General features: G+C 48.8%; 1 pseudogene; it reads left to right on the forward strand.

The window, feature by feature from the left end:
- Positions 1-20,085, forward strand: part of LOC144112904 (tubulin beta-4B chain-like) — a 36,010-nt pseudogene extending 15,925 nt beyond the window's left edge.

Genomic DNA, 20,085 nt, shown 5'->3' on the forward strand with positions numbered 1-20,085 from the left:
AGGTCCGGACTGGTGTCCATGCTGACACTGTTGCCGATCCGTGTGGGCCTCTGAAACGTGTTGTGAACAGTGAGTTGGAGGTTCTGCAGGAGCAGCCACAACCTGCGACCTCGATGTGTCGTGGTTCTGTATCCCCAGTCAGTATGCTGACTGTTCAAGTCCCCACCGATTAGTAGAGGATGTTTCCCCGCTAAGAGGTGTAGCTCTCGCAGAAGTGTTTCTAGCGAGGCCATCGGCTGGTACGGGGGGTGGTATATAATTGCTATAAAGATTGAAGCAAGTGTATGTGTGTTATGTATAAGTTCAGTGATCACGCAGGGCGTCTCAGACGTGATGTGATGAGTTTTATAGGTGAGGCTGCGGTGGATGAGTGTGGACGCCCTGGGTGCGCTAGTGGTGTCTGAGTGTGTAGTTGTGTAGCTGGGGAGGGTTGCCCGGTGTGCAGTCTTCTGGAGAAGAAGTATATGGGGAGTAGGCGTGAGGGTGGGAATGAGAAGTTGCAGAGGTGCGCGCTTGGCCCGGAAACCACGGCAGTTCCAGGTTAAAATGGGGAGAGAATTAGTGCTCCGCCCCACCATATTGGAGAGTAGGGGGGTTGAGGAGGGGAGTGAGACGGGTGTCAATTGGTGTGTGTGGTTCAGCAAAGAGTGTTTGTGCTGGCGGAAGTAGGGGGGGAGGAGTGTAGGTGGTCTGAATTTGGGTGAAGCGATGGGTTAGGCTATGTTCCATGAACTCCATCATCTTGGTAAGCATAGCGTGCATGCGCTGCTCAAGTTTTTCGGTGAGGGTGGCGGCAAGGTGATTGAATCTGGCCTCAAGGCGGGTGTCTAGCACTTTTAGTTTGTGGTCAAATTTGGCATCCAGTGAAGCGAATTTAGCGTCTATTTCTAGGGGTATGGGAGGCGGTGAGGCATCTGAGGTTCGATGCTTCTTTGCAGGAGGGGTGCTGGAAGTGTCTGCGGATGGGGAGGTCAGGTTAACGAGAGGGGGTGCGGGTTGAGTAGGCAGAGAAGGGGTGGGGGTGCTTAAAAGGGAGGAGAGACTGCTTACCTCGTCGCGCAAGGCCCGGAGTTCCTGGTCTCTCGAATCTTCTTGGGAGGACTGGGGTGGCGGGGGGATGACGGGCGGAGTTGCCGGAAACGCGGTCTGCCCAAGTGAGACGCGAGGAGTTTTTGCTGCTCTTCTGTCGGTTTCTGGAACTTGACCGGGAAGCCGTCGAGCTGCGTCCGTTTGCTGCGCTTTGCTGATGACGGCGAGACAGCCGCGATTTAGATGTAGGAGAGTGAGCGTTCCTCGGGGACGCCAGTTTACGGCCCCGTGCTTTGCAGTTCCCAGTTCCGGTCTAATGTGCGCCTCCACAGAGAATACAGCTGGGGGTACATGAGGGCACATCTTCTTTGGGATGGGATTTCCCGCAGCGGGGACATTTATGCGATCTTGGGTGGACACACACATCCGCTCGGTGGCCTGGGACGCGGCAGTTCGTGCAGGCTTCTATATGCCCTCGGTACGGTGTACACCTGTGGAGGGCTCCTCCATAAAGAATGGCGCGTGGCACAGGTCCAGCTCGGACGGTGACTAGGATGGAACGCGTGGCCCCCATTCGACGGACGTCCACGATGGGGACTTCCGCGTTGCCGGTGACGAGGTCCTGGAGGAGAGCTGTCGGGGTCTCCTCCCAGTATGCATTTGTGATGACTCCGCGTACCGCTCCGTCCGGTGGTGCTATATAGAGTGCGACTTCGAAGTCCTTAGCTTGGTAGTTTATGTGCGTTATGCGAACTAGCGCGAGTGCGTCAGCTTTTAGGGGCGTATACTTATGGTGCACGTGTTGTTTGTAGGATGAACCCTGATTCGGGTACGCGTCCGCTCCTGAAGCTGTGACGCCGCTTGAAGGATCGTTTCCCGTAGTAGTCGGGGCGGAAGGAGGTCCAGCTGTAGCCCGCCTCGAGACCGGAATATTATTTTGTAGTCAGCAGCCGGGAGCGGCGGCTGCTGCCGCGAACGCTGCGCAGCTGCGCGCGTGGCTTGCAGGTGCGACTGGCATGCAGCAGGTCTTGTTGACGTGCAGAAGTCCTGGGATCGGGCAGACACACTAAGGACGTGGGGCCAGTCCCTTGGGTCGTAGTCCCGGGGGTGGGGGGTCTCTCCCTGCTCCTGCACCTCCATGGTACGGGGGAGCGACCGTGAGCGAGCGCGGACACAGCAGGCGGCGAAGTAGGCACAGCGCGCGCGCGCGAACGCTCAGGCCGGATGCTGGGAAGCGATTGCCGCCGAGACAGGGAGCCGGATCAGCGGGAGCTCGGAAAAACGCGACCGCTCTCCTCGGAGGTTCCAGGCGGTCCGTCTTGTTGGAAACGTCTCCCGCTCCCCTGCTTGCTGAGTGTGAATTAACGCACCACGAGGCGTGGCGCACGGACTGCGCGCACGAGGCTGTCAAGTGCCCCCATCCGACAGCGACAGACGCAGCGCAAGGGACGAGACGCGATACGGACGGCGCGATAGAGAGTACGGCGACGAATAGCCGAAAGCGGGCAACGAAACTAGCAGAAGGCAAAACAGTTTCGTTTTCCATTACGCGCACTGGGATTCGCTTTACGACTAGGACACATTCTCTTAATATTTTACATAGATGGGCATTCATTTTGTACCTTTGGAACGGTGAATTTTTTTTTCCTGCCCGTTTGGCTCGAACCTGGAGCGGTGGCTGCCGATTCGGCTGCTGAGCAGCTGTATACGTCGCGGTATCAAACCCCGGCGGCAGAAGCCACGTTTCGAAGGAGGCGAAATACAAAAGCCGCCCGTGCGCTATGCGACATCGATGCTTGTTAAATAATTCCGGTTGGTTAAATTAATCCGAAGCCCTCACCTACGGCGCCTCTTTCTCTCGTTTCTTTCGACCTGTCTTTTATCAGGACTGTAGTCAAGGCGCAGCTGCGGCTGAGAAAAGTGAGACACTTGCTGCCCGTTACTTAATGGAAAAACCAATTTATTACTTTATATTTCTTTTCTTTTCATAGCTTCATGCTGTTTCTCTCTCCTGCTAAATGCACTCGTCTCGACTCATGCGAGCAGTAGGCGCAACGAAGTCCAGAGACATGATGAGGGCGACATCGGCAAAGAGTTCAACGCCAGCCCCAACTCATCGGCCAAAGATACTGACCTCAGCCGCACAGGTACCCCTAAGCCTGCCCGAAAGCGTCTTCCGCCGACCCCGAGGAAAGATGACTTCGACGTCTGCCGCCCCATAGTGTCCTGAACGAGCGAGCAGTTGAGCCAGGTGCAGGCGTCTAAGCTCCTCCTGGACAATTGCAAAATTTCGCTTCCACGCCACCACCAGTGGGAAGACGGCGGGGCTGAAGGCGCGAGGAAGCATCGGTGTTTTGGATGTGGCGCTGCGACGCTGGAGAGGCAGTGCTCACCCGCTGCGTCTGTTGAAGGACTGCGCCGTTCCTGGTGCCGGTGGTGCCGGCGGAGTTGAGGGTCAAGCAGAAGGCGTCTCTTCCTCGACCATCCACGTGGCCGTCCGCACCTGAAGTCGGGGGTCGTCGTCTTTTACGGCCCGCAGCAATTATTTGTTCACTGTAGTTTTAAATGAAGCTTCACTGCGATGGTATCTATTAACATTTGCTCATTACAAAGCGTACTATTCTACCTGTCAATATTAAGCAAATTACGCACACTTCGCCTTTCCGTTTTCCTCTTCGCCACTAGGGAACGCGTCGATGTCTGTGGTGACGTTACCGCAGAAAGGAGGAGGAATTCGCCATAGAGAGCGAGCGGGGCGGGGGAGGGGGAGGGGATAAAAGGCAACTTGAGAACCACTGCAGTTACTCCTTGAGACGCTCCATGCAGCCATGGCCGGAAAGAAGAGAGGGCATATATCAGCGCTGGGCTGCATCCTTGGTCCCCGAGCTGGGCGGCTATGTTCAAGAATGCACTTCAATGTGTCGCTACAGGCTATTAGCTCTCCGCAACTAGTGGCATGTCTTGTAGCATAAATATAGTCCGTATTCAAGCACGCTCCCTCGGTTCTTGCTAAAAGCAATTTGTTCTATAATGCACGACTTTGCTGCGTTGTACAGTAAGTGTCATACTTAGAACATACTTAGCAGAAACACGGCAAAACGGGAGAAGCTGGAGGGGGGGGGGGGTGCGGACGCAGCGCTTCGCGAAGTGTTGCCGCCGAGAGCCGGCAAAAATGGGCGGCACCAGTCATATGCAAAGAAAGAGCGGCCGGTCGTCCTGGCTGCAGCGTTTTGCAAAGTGGCGGCTTCAACCTGCGCGTTGTTGCCTTTCTCGGAACCCCCTCCTTTCACCCATGCCCATACCCCTGGCTCTGAGTAGTGATCCCCGCAGAGGGACATTGGAGAATGAGAAGTCTATAGCGTTGGCACTGGAGCTCATGCATTATCTACGCTGTCATACGTTCAGGCTTTTCGCGCGATAGGCTTGCTTGAATGCACCGAAATAATTTATCTGCACACCCGCATCACGTAAAAGTTTGCTGCCAACCTTACGCAGAGAATTGAAGCCCACGCCGCATGCAACGAAGGGTAACACGGGTAAGTTTTGCACGGTCGCCGGTTGTAGCAGCGCGTCGCACGCTGTAGCCAGCAGGGACAGCCCCGTTCTCATACCCGCGTTCATGCACCACCGACGTCAGCGGAAGACGACGCAACATACAAAGAGCAAATCGCTGAACATTAGCAGAATATCGGGAAAAACCGCACCATTTTACCCCGTCACTCAACACGGAACAAGCACACGAGAAGATGGAACACGGAACAAGCAACCTCACAAATGCTCTGCAACCTCAGATGGGGCGACACAGCTCACTGTCCAAACTGTCTGCAGATCAGGGCAGAGTCTATCCACCTTCTACATTCACGTAAGATTGCGATTACGTCTCCTTATTTTCCTTGCCCACCCCCTCCTTCCTGTAACGCTTGGCTTCGTTCTTTTTAACCGAGCATCAGTGCTGCTGCTGTTGTTGCTCTCTGGCTTTTGTTCTGCTCAAAAAGTTAATGGCACGTACCCACTGCGGGGGATTGGTCAAGACACCGGTGGTTACTGAAAGATGCTGAAAAATGTTTTTGAAATAAGCAAAAAAAATAAATTGAGGTTCGATGATTGAAATTGAGGACAATTCAGAAAACTGTGAGATTGGTGACTGAAAATGGGGAACGCCACCTACGAGGCGGCGTGGTCGAAAAGAACTAAGACGCTGGAAAGTTGACGAGGCCCGACAACAAGCAGGGCGTGTGTTTTCCCGTTCCTGTGCAGAACATGCTATTGGCCTCCGTTGCTGTCTTCCGTCTTCTCTCCTCCTACTGCCTACATTTTTGCCCTCCTGGCTGTCACTCTAGTCACCTTCTTTTATTTCCACCTGCCATCGTTAAGGTGCCACCATCACATTTGGGTTCAGCCACAGATCTGTTTGTACTGCTGTTCAAAACTTCCTCCTGGAATCTCATCGACTGCCTTGCTAAGTTTCACAAAATTTTCTTTTCGATCAGTTATTACATTTTTACTTAAAAATTGTTTTTCTAATCCCCTCTTCTTTTTTATTCTTATTATTATGATTATTATTAATATATAATTATTATTTGGTTATGTATTTATTTATTTATTTAGAAATAAAAATTCTTATCCCTTATCTGTTCATGACGTAGAATGCATCGCTGTTGCTTTCCCTCGCTTTTCTTTTGTTTTTAGTGAGTACAGGTGAATAGACACCTCTGCCTCCCGATTCTTGGCCGATCCCCCAGTGTGTGTATGTGCCATCTTTTGAAAGGCTAACAACTACAACAGCAGGTGCCCGATGAATAAGGCACTTTCTGCAACTCCCTCTTCGTTTTCCTTTTACAAGTAAAATCATTGCCACCAACGCCGCCTGCCATACTGCGAAACCACGGGCGAAACCGAGGCGCGGGGGAGCAGTGCGCTACAGCCCGCCGACAACGCCGGCGGAGTTTCGCAGGCCGCGCTTTGCATTTAGGAGCTCCACGAAGAAATGGCATCACGGTTACAGAAGTGTTACTCGAAACTCTGCAACAGTTGGCGTTCAACTGGGTTGGAAAAGTGCTTTCTGCTTTCTTGTGGTTCGATATGCTACATTTCATTCCCTTTCTCCATAACACCCCTTGCCTAGAGGGTAAAATAATTAAATAAATAAATATATAAATATATAAAAGTATTGTCCCAGTAGCCAGTACACAATAAATGACAGCGTCTCTCATAACCAGAAAAAGAGCTACAGATATTACTAGAACATAGAGCGCCCCTGCAATCATTGTCCTAGTCAGAAGCAGTTCCCGCTGCCCAGCCAATGAGAGCATTAGCCACTTCTAGCATATGAACAGCCTCAAGTTTAGTTGGGACCGGCAATGTATGAATGAATGATTATTATTGTTATTACGAAGTTAATGAATGAACCTGGCAGTGTTTCTGCTCCAAGGGCAACCAGACGATTCAGCCTAAAGAAGTGGTAGACGAAGGTTGGGGGTTTTCGGCGACTCGTTCTTCGCACAAAATTTAAATATGTGTTCACGATTATGACGTGTTCTTTTACTGAGTTATTTCGCCATCGCCAGAATTTTGGTAGATCGCTCCTAATGGGTGCAAGCGATTAACCTTGCGAAGCCAGCAGCAGTCTTCGATTACTGATAATAAATCAGTTCCTGGTTCGGAAAATATATTGTTTGGACTCATTGGTCCTTCTGTAACGATACTCGCACAATATCGAATACCGATGGACGGCACACGATGGCGAAGTGCTAGCGGTCCATACTGTATAGTCGTGTCTTTTCTTTACGTCGACCCTCGGTCGTTCGTACAGCGCAAGTAACGTTGATCCTGATTGAGTAAGCGGAACGTCTCACTAGGCTTCACCTTGCGCGCATCTGTGAATCCTTCGCCTGGATATACACTTACGCAATCGCGGAGGCTTCCTTGCAAGTGTATTTGCAAAATCCTGCGAGGTAACTGGCAGTAGGCGAGTTTTTCCGACGTATCCTCATCGCCTTAATTTGAGCTTGCCTTTGTGACCGTTGACTCTTGTGACATTACCGGCAAAAACCCTTCCTACCATTTCAATTCGCGCTCAGATTGTCGATGCTACGAACGCTCTTAAGTGGTTCTCTCCTATGCACCTGGATATTGGGGATCTGTAAATTACAGCAAACTATTTTGAAGTCCCATCTTTGGCCTGTAAACTTGGCAACATACAAACGCATGCACACCGCGCTTGTTTTTGGACGTGCTGTGTATCGCTGGTTATCCACTCGAGCTCCAACTTTTTGACGTCCGAGGATTCAATAGCGTTACTGGAGCGTTCCATGATCCATTGTTAAGCAGCGCTAACCGGGAGTGACATATGGAACACCTTATACACGTCTGGTAAAATAACTGCTAAGATGCTCTGCCTGTATGGACCGCTCACTGGTGTTCTCCATAATCGGCCAAAAATGGAAAGTGCTAGTTGGTTAATTAGCAGGACACGAATTAGTCAACAAGAATTAGAAGGAAGATACAAAAACGAGCAGTTGAGCATAGCCAGGTTGACGTAATACAAGCAAGGTATTGTGTTAAATGTATTGAACCGAGATGCGGGATTATCGCAGGCTTTAGCAAGAGAACCGATGTGATCGCGATGAGAAAAATTTGTAAGATGGAGCTGTGCCTGAGAATGGCGGTGCCAGATGGTAGAAGAACTAGAATGCTCTAACTGAGGCCAATGGAGCATGACAGTGGGCGAACGGAAGTGGGAGCACTTTCATGCGGGGGTAGGGCATGCGCAGTTCCGCTGCGCCGATCCACGCCGTGAGCAATCCGTGCTGCTCCGTGCTTTTATTTCTGTTCCTTCGTTCTGCGCATGCGCGCCTTTCTGTTCCTTCTCCCCGGATCCACTAGTTGAAAACAAACCGCCATGTCATACGAAGCATGGGCAGAGCGGATTGACCACAGGTGCCAGTAGCAGCTGAAAGCCCACATCTGCCACTTCGGACGCGCAGTTGGCGCCAGGTGGAAGCGGACTTTATCGCGCATCCGGCGTTCGCGGGCATTATTTTGCTTGCATTGCACATTCCCGAAAGGCCGCCACGTTTGTTAAGAAAGCGTGAATATAGCTTTAATTTCATTCTGAATTCGGACTTCAGTTCAGCATCCCTTCTGGCAAATATCGAGAAAACGATGGAGTTGTCGAAACGCACGAGGATGATTGCCACTGCAGCAATGAATAATCTTGAAACAATGATTGCCAGTCATGTTAGCTAGCACGCATGGAGAGAATAGTTTGAAAGCGAGCGTCGTGAAGTGGCATACAGCTCTAGCAGCGCAGTGACCGTTCCAGTGCCCCAAGCACTCCTTCCCCCGGCGTGCTACTGCTTTAGTGCTTCCCTGCTCGGCACGTCTGCTCCTGTTCGCCCGCTGGAATGTGCCACAAGAGGAAGCACCTGCTCTTTTAACGCCCTAATTCTCAAGAAGGATAAGAGGCAGCAAAACAGCCAAGAACGCTCTGCTGATTCTGGTTCACGGCAAAAGGGTCATTGAGGAGAGAGTGCTGTACCAGTTATCGTATTAACAGACGTCCCACACTAAAGAGCGCAGAAAGGGTATTACACATCTGCCCTTTTAAAGGACCACGCAGTACTTGAACTTAAATAACATGTGGGGCGTGAAGACGAGAGCAATGTGCGCTTCTACAAGGGAGCGCTTGCAGGGAAGCTGAATTGGGGATCGGTGGAAGCACAGTTTTTGTAGCCTGAGTCATATCTGCTCAGTGAAAACTGAAAAACACTTAAGGGTGGTAGAATTAGCGCTCCAAGGTTGTAACATGTTAATTAAAACAAACTTGGTAAGCTCTATATACTCGACCAAAGTATTTTCTGCTCCAGAAAAAAAAAACAAGAAGTCGAAGCTTGAAGACAGGTGCACCAGGCAAATAAGAAGTCCTAGTTCTAAAATTGAACGCGGTGCATCGGTGAACTGAAGCAACACTAGAAAAAAAAAAGAATCTGGAGAATCAGCGCCACAATCGGCTCTTTCTGGAGCGAGTAATTTTAAGCACGAAGAAAAGGAAGACAAGGAAAGGCATGAAGCATGCAGGTGACGTCTACCGCGTTCGCCCGTGCGGCCACATGTGAGGACCTCGCGATTTCGGAAAAAGAAATAGTTCCTATTCCACAAGGCATAACCTTGACGTCGGATCAGTCGCGTGAGCTTACGTCTTTCCATCTGAACTCGCAGCCGAGTCTAACTTGACAACAATAAGCCGGGACATTTTCTTAGCCGCTGCTGAGCTGTCCCTCGTACGAATAGGAGCACGGTCGAGAGAGACGTGTTCCAGCGAAGGGTAATACAAATACCGGGACAGTCGGGTGGAAGCCCTTCTGAGAGAAACCAGAGGGCATATTTCACGATGCGTGAAATTGTCCAAATCCAGGTAGGCCAATGTGGAAACCAGATCGGTGCGAAGGTAAGTCACCTCTTCAAGCGTCTGTAATTTCGCCGCTCAAGCCCATGCTGGTTTGTTTTTGTTTTAGAGTATGTTGCAGTGAGTTTTATTCGCAAATTCACGTCGGATCGGTAGCACCGTGTTCAAAAACCTCATTTCAGGCTGTGGGCGTAAGCACCGAGTTGTGAACAAGTCGCGGCTGCTTGTAGCCGCAGTTGCTCTATACCTAGTCGCGGCTTCTGTGTCACATTGTTCGGATCCGGCTCGCAACGAATTGCGTGTTTTAAGAGGGATGCCTTCACGTTTATGCTTTAACGACCACTAGCACATCATGAGCGCGACCTTAGCCGTCGTCTGAGATTTGTTTTAACTTTGCTGAGTTATTTTGTATTGCTGGTGGGTGGCAGATTGCGATGGCTGCAGCCAATTGTCCATTATCTGCCAAGGATGGGGAAAGGGAAATAGTTAACAAATGTTTTGCTCTTGGTGTGACTATCACTCGTAACGCGACTGAAAGGATTGAAGTAACTGTGAGTCTCTGCCGAAATCCCGCGGCCGGTTTGCTGCGGGACCTGGGACAGCGAACCCTACAGCTCCGACAAAAAGGAACTGGTAGCTGTAGATTTGTTGCCTGAGGCGTTTAACATGATTTCATGTTTCGCGCAATTTTCATGCGCTGATCGTCCTTTGATGGTCGTGCGCACTTGATGTGACGGTGTGCTGGTTTGTGATTTCTTTGCCCGCTTGTAGTTCTGGGAGGACATTAGCGCTGAACATTCGGTTGATGCCAACGGCGAATACTCCGGATCTTCTAATCAGAGGCTTGAAAGAATCAACATATTCTATGCTGATGCCGGTGGTGCGTGCCTTTCTCTAGTTCGTTACTTTCACTGTACAGCTGTCGCGTCTCGTTGAGTGCGCCGTGCTGCTTTTTCACGCAATTAAAATGACGCCTGATTTCACAGTGGAGCAGTCGGCGACATGCCCGTGTTGTTTGAGCTTTGCGTTCTATTCGTGCATGATTTTGTGGCATTGACAGTGTAGCGTCTAGCAGCCTTTCGCATTTGAGACATTTTGCATTATTGGAGCTTTTCCAGCTTGATTGTCTGCAGTCCCACAAATCTCTCTTTGAGTGCCCTTGACGTGTGCGTCTTGTACCGCATCGTTGTGGCGCCAAAATACGCTATTTTTCACCTCAGCAGGCAAAGTTCTCTCTCGTTGCCCTGTGTGCCGTACGAGTTTCATTTATTTATTTATTTGATTTCAAGTGGTCCAATCAATACTTTAGGTATAACATGACTTCTTATCGGAATGACCGGATCACAGCGATAAATTTCTGGCTGCCGCTGTCACTTCAATTTAGTTTCTTTTAACAATCTTTACGAATGGCCCTTCTAAATACTTATTTTTTACTCCACACCCAGTGTAATAAATGTTTTTAAAACTCTTATTAAAGGCTTTTATCTCGGCTCTGACTTGCTTTGACTTGTTTAGCTGCACGTTTTCTCATCCTTGTTGCTTTCGCTCGCTTATTTTCTCATTTCTGTCGCGTTTTCGTCTGTACCGCTCCCTGGAACCATTCAAGCGAGGTGATGCATTCATTCGTAATTGACACATATCATCTTTTCTGCCGCGTTCTGAATGAGATTTCATTTTTGCTTCAGGTGGGAGGTACGTTTCTCGTTCGATCCTGGTTGACCTGGAGCCAGGAACCATGGACGCCGTCCGCTCGAGTCGACTGGGGGCGCTGTTTCGTCCAGACAACTTCGTGTTTGGTGAGCGGTTGCTCTTCACTGTCTGGGCTCCTGCCGACTTAGATTTTAAGAGGGGCTTAAACAACAGGACTGAATCCCATGCCTAAACGAGCGGTGAGCATCAATTACACCTTAAATGAAAAGAAAAAGCTACATATGCAAATACACCCGCTCACACACTACTTCTTTCCTGTCCTACTAGTCCTAAATCTAGAGTGTTTAACCTGAGCGCTTTTAGGGAGAAATTTTCCGAATAGTGTGTGATCTTAATTTTAAGCCAGCCGTACCATTATAGTACACAGACTTTTGTCGTGAAACAGGAATTTTAGGCATATAGTTGATACAACTATGTTGACGTGACTTAGCGAATGTTTAGGCGAGAAAATAGGAGGGGGATGGCATTTCCACAGCGATAAAAATTCCCTAGAAAATCATCAATTCTTTTTTTTTCCGCCGAAAGTCCAAGAGCATGCATTGCCCAAAAAAGAGTGCTCCCAGCATGAACCGTCCATAAATTTCTCTACTGAGACGTTGAATATTACGCCTGCTATGATTTCACATACATTCTAAATATTGCATATGAAGTCGATATGAAGCATACGGTTCAGATATGGGCTCATCGACAGTGCATACGCGAACATGCGGACTTCGTATGACGCCATGCACACCACATTAAAATGACGTGAAATTGATATGGAAAGTTAAGGGACCCCTTACTGCGGACGTATCGAAGGCATACATATTTTCTTTTATTTTTTGATACCATATAGGGACTCTATAATGTCGTAATTCCAGATGAGCGGTTCGTATGGCATGCTTCAGTAGGGCGTCCCTTACTATAAGCAGCCTTTTTTGTTTTTGTTTTATTAAACTTGCGCACCTATTTCACAAGTCTGCGTTATAAACACGGAAGGCATTGCACAGTGGTTTCATTTTGCCACCGTCGGTGTTACGAGGGTTGCACCACTACGCTGCCCATTAAATAATCGTTTTCGTGCAGTGAACCGGTTTCCCGAAGAAATATATTGTTTTCTTTGTGGAAAAAATTGGCGGTGGTTTGGCTTTCATTAAACCTGGAGTGACGCGATAGCTACAGCTGGCCGAGTGGAACTTGGTCACGTGGCCAATCACGTGACGAACCACGCCATCAGCCATGGCGCCACGCCGCCGGCAGTTGCTATGCACCATGTGACCAACCACATGACAGCGTGGCGGCGCAGCCACAGGGTGGCAGTGACGTCCGGTAGCAACAAGACATGGTGCCATTTTAACCTTGACAAAGTGGGTGTCAAACCAACCAGCTTTTCAAGCATAACGAGACCCGCCCATAATCCAACCTTTTTGCTGAGTCTCCTCACACTGACACGTGACGCTGAGCTCCTGCCACCACGACCTGACACATTTTACTCCGCAAGCAGAGTGGAGGCCGCCCCACACAGAGCGAACTTTCCCGACGAAAGTGCCGTCGTCATGCTGCGCACTTGCGGCGAAAAACCGGCGGCCGCTGTTGCCATGATTTCAGTGTTGCTAGAAACGGCGTGATTCTAGCCTCAGTAAAGATTCTAGCAGGACGGGCTGCGCACACTTTGCAGTGGTGACTGTGATCGGGTCTAGCCGCGGCGTGTAGCTGTGTGGGGTGCGATAGCGTTTTTGTCTGCCAGAAAAGTATTGGTCCCGTCTGAACGGCTTCGATCAATTTATGGTATTACACGACGCGCGGAGCTTGCGTAGCCACATTCACCCTAGCTGGCTAGCCGAGTGAAATGCGGTGGGCAGAGGTCAGACGCGGTCACGCCCTGATTGGTCGGATCAGGCAGACAAGCATTGGCCACTTCCGGCGAGCAGCTGAGCGCTCGTCGAACCTATCCAGCTCGACATGATCGATGGCGAACTGCCGCCGGCCGCCCGGTGGACGCCGCCGTGCGGCTGTTGGCCAGTTTTTCGCGGGAAAATCGCTCCGAGTGTGTCGGCCTTTAGTAATACGTTGAAAAATGCCGCCGTTTTTCCAATTTGAAGCTTTAGAGAAACTGGAGAGGAGGATAGTGAGGATTAGGAAATACTGGTGAGGATGAAACTGGAGAGGAGCAACGTGGGAAGGTGACAAGTGGAGGGGGAAGGCACTACCAGCGCAAACTCCACCGCAGCAATCGCAATGTTTGCCTGTGAATTTTTTTATCCCTGTCAGGATCGGTGTCAAGGAAAACGTTTTTCGTTCAACAAGGCTAAAGCAGTGCCTGGCACGGACCACAAGAGCGAAAATATAGCAGAATAATAATGGAGTTGTGCGCATTTTGCAGGCACTCTGGGGTCATGAATAGCAGTGTACAATTATACATCAAGAAGAAAGTGTACAAAGTTGCATCTTGACAGTAGCCACCTGTGTAACGGAGTCTTGAAGCTGAACGAAAAGGCTCAAAATTAAGTTGAAGACAGCGTAGCAAGCAATGGAAGAGAAAATTAACAAGAGAACAGAGCAGCAAACGATATAGTTGAAATCATGGGCAGGACATGTAATGCGAAATCAAGATAGCCGATGGGCCGCCAATACTGGAAGGGCTCCGAGAGAAGGCAAGCGCAGTAGGGGCCGGAAGAAAGTCAGGTGGGCCGACTAGATTAGGAAGTTTGCGGGGGTATGGTGACCGCAGCTGGGACAGGACGGAGTTAATTGGAATAATATATTCAGAGGCATTTGTCCCTCCGTGCACACAGGCCGATTATGATGATGACAATTGCGCAAATCTCCTCAAATTTGAGGTTACAAATCGCTTTCCATCCTCCGTACGTGACAGGTACACATGTTGGCAGGACAGCAACCAGCCTTCCTGTTCTTTTAGTCAAAGCGTAGCTGATGATTCGCGAAAATGATTGCGGCTGCCGGTTGTCATCACACAAGCCCACTTACGGCTTCAACGCTCCCGTTCTTCTATTCTGGGTATGTGTAACGGTGCTCAGTAAAGGATAGTCAGTAGCATTGTTTTTTTTATTTTTAGTTTCAAAATAATCAAGAAATGATCGAAAAACTCGCCACCTCCATTTTGTAGTTACCACAGTCAATATTCCCTAGAGAGAGAAGTGGTGCATCGTCTATGCGAGTCTTTTAGAGAGCGCTTCTTCCACCACGGGAATGCCAGGAAGATGGGGTTTCATTTTTGGCTTGGCATAGTTGGTCCGTAAACGTGGATTTCACCTCTGAATCAGTCGCCGCGTCACCATGCTCCCCTCTGCGCACACGTTGAGCTTATTTGATAATGTATTTATTTATCTACTTAGCTATTTATATACTCTAAGGGCCCTTTCGGGTATTACATAGGGAGGAGTCAGTAAAGCAAAAATCATGACAACAAGCACGTGAGAAAAAGTTGCACTTCACTTATTTTAACTATTCATTTTTTAATGAATTTAGCGCACGTGTGAGGCTGGTATGCAAACTTTAAGACCATTTCTTCGTGGTTTATCTCGAGAAGCCTCATTTCTACGGCTGAATTAACATTTCATGCCAAACAATAGCCAAGCAAAATACGAAACCTCATATTTCATGTATTACTGCGCCTACACATGTATTACGCTACTACACATCTTGCTGCAGTGTGGGTAACGTCTTTTGCGGCCTAGGGGTGTGCGAATAGTACTTTCTAAAAAACCGAAACAAATACGAATAGCGCAGGTTCGCTATGAAATCGAATTACAATGGTACCACTAAATATTAAGAAACTATGGTACTCATAACTTTGCTATCACCGTTAAATAAAGAAATCAGTTTGCCGCAATTAACAAAAATGGGTATTTAGTTCATTTTGTGCAGCTAAAGCTACCCTGATTCGTTTTCTCTTACAGCCCATAGGAGGCAATTCGCTGACGTAGAAATCGCAACACCTGCGCAGAAAAATGTCGTTACTGTTCTCGAGGAATAATCTATTCATCTTGCTTGGTTTGACATTTACTTTCAGTGGTCCTTAAAGCGAGTCAGGAACCTGACAGGCTGGTTAGCAGCCTTGCGATCTTCGCAACTCTTGCACACTCACATGGGCTCACGCTACTACACATCTTGCTGTAGTGTGGGTAACGTCTTTTGCGGCCTAGGGGTGTGCGAATAGTACTTTCTGAGAACCGAAACAAATACGAATAGCGCAGGTTCGCCATGAAATAGAATTAGAATAGTACCGCTAAAAATAAAAAAATACGCATCGATCAGTTATTAAAACCAACTCGATTGTGAATCAAACATTTTTATGATTATTCGCTGCTTGTTAGAATATTCCCACAAAACAAATGATAGTACCACACAGAGAAGCGCTAACGGCGGCACTGTGGTAAGGAGGTAGGCCTTATGGAGCTGTAGAGAGAGCTGTCAAATGAGGCAACACTTATCTTCCAAGGGGGTACATGAAGTCAGAATATTAGCTTTACGACCATCATGTCAAACTACTGACAGGACAGTTGTCTTTTATACTTATGACGATACCGTAAATCTAGCGGCATATTTCAATAGCTGAGGAGCGAGAGCTGCGTAGGAATCATGGTTTTTGTGAGGGCACATAACCGCAGGGTCTGCTAAACCTACCCCAGCCCTTCTCGTGTAGCCCAGTCTTAGAGCTCATATTCGATCATTATGAACGCTGCCACAAGAATGGAAATGAATAGTGGCGGCGTGGAACCTTACAAACCTCGCAGATCGATAGCATCAGTGTGCTGTGCGCCGTCTGAATGGACCGTTTTCTTTAATGGCCATGGAAGAAAACTACGGCATGCCTTAGTCGACGTTCTTATTCGAAAAATATTCGGTTAATTTCGATTCGTTTGGAATAATTTTGAACGAATGCAATTTGATTCGCTCAGCCAAACAATCGAATAGAAAGATATTTGATACACTGCTCAAAAATTTCTATTAATCGCACGTCCGTATACTGCTGCCGAAGCGTTTAACATAAAATTCCGCATGAGGCGCTTTCTGGAGTGTTAATGCGCTGGCAGCACAACATGTCCTATCCGGGAACTCCATCTGTTGCCTGCTTTTAATCGCTGTAGTCGTTGCTCCATTCATACAGAATGACCTCCTCTCGGGAATTGTTGGAGCAGTGTGTTCAATACGTGACATTTCCTTTGTGCGATTTCTCGAAACAATTTTTTCTCAGGTGTTTTTTTTTTGTTAAAAACATACGCCTTTAACTGTCTGCCTATTCAGGACAGTGTGGAGCGGGCAATAACTGGGCCAAGGGGCACTACACGGAAGGAAGCGAACTGGTGGACTCCGTGCTGGACGTGGTCCGCAAAGAAGCGGAGGCATGCGACTGCCTCCAGGGCTTCCAGATGACGCACTCCCTCGGCGGCGGCACTGGTTCCGGCATGGGGACACTGCTCCTGGTTAAGATCCTTGAAGAGTACCCCGATCGCCTCATGAACACGTTCAGCGTGGTCAGTAAAGCAGCTGAATGGGCTAGTTGGTTTTGCATCTTGGTGAAAAAACAGCGCACAAGCAGACACAGACAGAAAGAAGGGGACAAGCGCTTGTCCCCTTCTTTCTGTCTGTGTCTGCTTGTGCGCTGTTTTTTCACCAAGATTCAGCGTGGTCCCCAGTCCTAAGGTTAGTGACAACACCCTTTGGATGCGAATTCCTTGTACCCGTGGTGCATCAGATATGCCACATTTATAAGAGGCTGCGTTCCACCTCCAGGTGTCGGACACCGTCGTAGAGCCCTACAATGCCACCCTGGCTGTGCACAAGTTGCTGGAGTACCCACACGGTACATTTTGTATTGATAATGAGGCTCTCTATGACATCTGCTTCCGGGCCCTCAAGATCACGACTCCCACCTACGGAGATCTCAACCACTTGGTTTCTGCAACAATGTCGGGTGTTACCACATGTCTAAGGTGGGTGCTTAACTTTATCTATATATGTACACTAAATAAGCACGCATCGGAACCCCAAAACGCTATAGCAAGGTAAGAACTCGGTCTGGTTGGTTGCTTACTGTGCACGGAGCCGCGGTAGTCTCGTTACTAAAGGATGGAAATATGCGCGAAAGAAAGCCCTTCTATTGTCTGAGCTCTTATTTGCGAGTGTTTCCGTCTTGTTGAATTCAGTCTGCCGCGATTTCTCGCACAAAACTCCGGTTGCAGCTTGCGTAGCAACGCAAACCGTTGCGGTCCTATGACGGGAACAAGCAAGCAACCTGAGCACGCTTGCTGAGCGTTGGGTAGCTGAGACATGGTCAGAGTGTTTTACCAGATTTCTGCTTCGGATATCACGAAAGGAGACAGTGATTCACTTGTTCCAAGCAGGCAGCAACTCACGCAGACATGCTGAAAAGCCAAGAATTTATTTTAGTACAAGCTTGTGTCCTGGAAAGAAGAAGATCGGCGGTGCTGACGGTGGGTGGCTTGCGCTTGGAAGCTGTCTGGATTGGAATGGCTAATGGCGAATTCCAGTCTGGGATACGGAGCCCATCTCCAAATCCGTGAAGGAGCAAGATATCGAGGGAATCTAGGAAACATGCCGTCACTGTCTAATAGAACTAAGGACCTGAATCCACATCTTCCATTGAAACACGCATTCCGGTTTCGGGGAGCAAGAAAACGAGCTCTGGATGGCCATTGAATTACGCCACAAGTATGTCAACCGCGCTCTGTTGACACGTGATTTGAACTTTTCCGCAAAGTAGGCGCACACTGTAGTGAAAGTCAGGAATGACGCAGAATCTAATACATGGGAATGCGGTGCTTCGCTTACCTGGTAGCGTCAAATACCCTGACGCCAGATGGGTTGTCGTGTGTGGCCAAAAAGGAAAGAATGCAAACGAAGCGTGATATATACAGCATAGTTCAGAGCGGAGTGTTGTCCGACAGCACATGACACATATAATAGCGATATTCGTACCTTTGCATTCGGAACCTTGGGGGATGTGACTAGGCTACCACAGAACGCAGTCTGTAGAAGAAAATAAAACCTTAGATGCGAAGCACATACATTGCCCGTGTCTTCCGCTCGAATTTTTATCAATCGTCGACCTGCCGCCGTAAAAACGCTCCATGAATCCGGGCAGTTACGGCGTTCAGCGTTTGCTATGCCATGCTGTTGAGAGCTGGGTACATTCGCTAATACGAGCTCCAGTCCTTAAATTTTTTTTTTATTGACACGAAGCAGACGTTTGTCATCCTGTAATGCGAGAGGGCAGCGTGCTACGTATCTCTTCGGATATAATATTCTCCGAACTGAATTTCAGGGGACAGTTACACTTTTCTAATACAATCATTTGTGGAGTTGAAAAGAAACTCTGATTAAAGTTTCTGTGCTCAGGAATGACCAGCGCGAGTTCTGAAAAGGATTTAAGACTGTATCTCGGTGTATACGGCACTTCTCTAAATATCGAGCTGGGGAGCAGTTTTGCGTTGTAAAGTGCACTAGTAAAGTGCCCAAAGCATTTCAACCCAATGTCCTTAATGCTTCCGAGCCGGTATGTCCACGAACATTTCCGTCGTTGCGGCTTGTTTTTATTATTCGTTGTTGTGTTCCTAGTATTCTGCCTGAAGGAAGCTCCGAAGACCACAGCGCTCTTTATTCCTCTCGACTTGTGTGGCATCAAAAGGGGACTTATTTCCGATGCATGAACAAGAAAGCATGCATGCTGCCCAGCATTCAGGTTTTCCAAAAGCACTAACTGCTTCGTATGTGGAGTGCGACGTGAGGTCGTTTTAAGACGCGTCTGAACCAAGTGATATGTTCAGAATCGCCGCTACTTTTTGGGGACTTGCTTTTATTAAAGGATAGAAGCTTGTAATGATCAACTTCTCCAGAATAGAGCACTGAGAACCTGCATTCAATGTCCCAAATACGCAGGAAGTATTAGAACGAAAATACCTCTGATGTTAAAGGTGCTCGAATGAGTGAGGACGCGGCAGGAAGGGTTGGCGCGTTTTTATAAGAGGAGATAATGGAGTGTCAAAGGAAGCAAAGAAGTGAGGGTGAGGGCCAAGGATGGTCAGCAAATGGGCATGAGGGCAACAATCGGGAAGGGTTTTGAAGGTGAGGGTGGAAAAATCAAGACTGAGAGGATCTGCCAATATCTTGTTCCAACCATCCTAACCAAAGCGACATCGTTGGAAAGTCTGATTCGACGCTTATCAAGCCTATTCGCTTTCCTCTCAGGTTTCCTGGGCAGCTGAACGCTGACCTTCGCAAACTGGCCGTAAACATGGTACCGTTCCCACGCCAGCACTTCTTCATGCCTGGCTTTGCTCCACTCACGTCCCGACACAGCGAACAGCACTGGCCACTGTCTGTGCAGGAGTTGACACAGCAGATGTTCGACGCCAGAAACATGATGGTTGCTTGTGACCCCCGCCATGGTCGTTACATGATAGTGGCGGCGATTTTCAGAGGATGAATGAGCATGAAAGAAGTCGAAGAACAAATGCTGGAAATCCAGAACAAGAACTCTTCCTTCTTCGTTGAGTGGGTCCCGAACAACGTTAAGACCGCAGTCTGCGACATCCCACCTCGTGGTATCAAGCTGTCTGATACTTTCATTGGCCACACCACGGCCATCCAGGAGCTCTTCAAGCGAATCTCCGAGCAGTTGACGTGTAAGCGGCGCTCGTTCTTGAACTTCTCTTTTTGGCCGCATGCCTGCATTATACCGCCAATTCATACCTATTTATTGTAACAGCGTACAAGTTGTAGTACCTGTGAACCACGTCTGGTGACCAAGCGTACTTATGTTTTTCGCAGCCATGTTCCGCCGCAAGGCCTTCTTGCATTGGTACACCGGGGAAGGCATGGAGGAAGCGGAGTTCACCGAGGCAGAGGACTACATGAACGATCTGATTTCAGAATACCAGCAGTACCAGGAAGCTACAGTTGAGGAGGAAGAGTGA

This window comes from Amblyomma americanum, chromosome 1, assembly GCF_052857255.1.
Source record: "Amblyomma americanum isolate KBUSLIRL-KWMA chromosome 1, ASM5285725v1, whole genome shotgun sequence".
Classification (NCBI taxonomy): Eukaryota; Metazoa; Arthropoda; class Arachnida; order Ixodida; family Ixodidae; genus Amblyomma; species Amblyomma americanum.